This window comes from Trachemys scripta, chromosome 10, assembly GCF_013100865.1.
Source record: "Trachemys scripta elegans isolate TJP31775 chromosome 10, CAS_Tse_1.0, whole genome shotgun sequence".
Classification (NCBI taxonomy): domain Eukaryota; kingdom Metazoa; phylum Chordata; order Testudines; family Emydidae; genus Trachemys; species Trachemys scripta.
The window spans coordinates 48,265,055-48,266,705 of record NC_048307.1 but is presented as its reverse complement, the minus strand read 5'-3'; the positions used below and the strand labels follow the sequence as shown (position 1 = coordinate 48,266,705).

Below are 1,651 nucleotides of genomic sequence, written 5' to 3'. Positions count from 1 at the left end.
ATATGTTTATTTTTAAGCATTTTTTTTCAGATTTGTGTCGATTTAAATTTTCACAGTTGCAGATTATGGAACAATGGGCTGGGGTCAGACAATTATCTAATGACAGTAAACGTTGAGATTCAAAAAGAATGCTCTAGAACCCTTAAGACACAAACTGTCAACATCACATGTCAAAATACACAAATTAAAGATCCTTAAACACAAGTTCTCAAGCGCCATTCCCCTCCCTTTGCCTAGCTGCAAATTTCCATGATTGTTGATGGAAATATTGTGTTGGCAGTTTGTGGGTGTGCGGTGAACCTGACATCTAGTGATCACAATCTACCCCTTTCCAAGCCTATAAGCTGCACTCTTGGCCTCCTCACGCACTCCAAGGCCCAGCTCCCCAGAGGGATTTAGGTGCTGGAACCAATGGGCATAAGGCGCCTGAGCACCGAGACGGGTTTGCCGGATCGGGGCCTGACACGGCAAGCGCCGTGGGGGCAGGTCCCAGCAGCAGCCGGCCCGATTTGCTACTGACATCCGAGGCTCTTCATTTTTGCGAGCTCTCCCCACTGCCACCTCCGGGCCGGCGGGAGCAGGTTGCCGGGGGGGCTCCGGCTTGTCTCCTCGGCTAGGCCCGTGCAGCGCACAGCAGCCCCATGGGGGGGGGGTGACACGGGCACCCGCAATTCAGCGCCGCCCCCGAGTAATTAGCTGCGGACAGCCCGGGGAAGCGGCGGCTCCGTCCCCGGCCCTGTCCGTGCTGGGCCTAATCCGGCCTCCCTCGGCTCTGGCGCTACAGGCCTAGCAGCGCTGCAGCCTCCCCCGCGGCCCGGCGGAGGCTCCGCAGGCAGCGGGGCGGGGCCAGGAACGCCGGGCAGGAGGCCGCTCGGCCCGGCCGGAACCCGCCTCGGCGGCCTCGTGGCGGCGGCGGCTCGGCTCGGCTCGGCTGGAGCGCGGCCCGGTGAGCGGAGCTTCGGGCTAGGGCGGGGCGGGGCGGGGCGGCCTCTGCTACTCTGCGTCCGCCCGGCCGCCGTTTCCAGCCCCGCTCCCGTCTGCCACCCCCTGATCCCACCCCGCCTTCCCCACCTCCCCTCCCCTCCTCCCGTCCCTCCATTCCTCGCTACCCACCGCCCTCCTCTGATCCCATTCCTCCTTCCCCACCTCCCCATCCCTCTCCTCCTCCCGTCCCTCCATTCCCCGCTTCCCACCGCCTTTCTCTGATCCCTTACCTCCTTCCCCACCTCCGCTCTCCTCCTCTCANCCTCCTCTGATCCCATCTCTCCTTCCCCACCTCCCATCCCTCCATTCCCTGCTACCCACCGCCTTCCTCTGATCCCATCCCTCCTCTCCTCTCCTCTCCTCTCCTCTCCTCTCCTCCTCCCGTCCCTCCATTCCCCGCTACCCCCCGCCCTCCTCTGATCCCATCCCTCCTTCCCCACCTCCCCTCCCCTCTTCTCCTCCCGTCCCTCCATTCCCCGCTACCCACCGCCCTCCTCTGATCCCATCCCTCCTTCCCCACCTCCCGTCCCCTCCCCTCCTCCCGTCCCTCCATTCCCCGCTACCCACCGCCCTCCTCTGATCCCATCCCTCCTTCCCCACCTCCCATCCCTCCATTCCCCGCTACCCACCGCCCTCCTCTGATCCCATCCCTCCTTCCCCACCTCCC

The 1,651-nt window shown here is 63.4% G+C and overlaps 1 protein-coding gene across 1 annotated transcript in view; it reads left to right on the top strand.

Annotated features, from left to right (window-relative positions):
* Positions 1-811: 811 nt before the first annotated feature.
* SNUPN (snurportin 1) overlaps positions 812-1,651 on the top strand; it is a 12,626-nt gene continuing 11,786 nt past the window's right edge. Inside the window, exon 1 of the mRNA XM_034784546.1 lies at positions 812-946. The gene's annotated coding sequence lies outside the window, so the exon portion shown is untranslated. The remainder of the gene's footprint in view (positions 947-1,651) is intronic.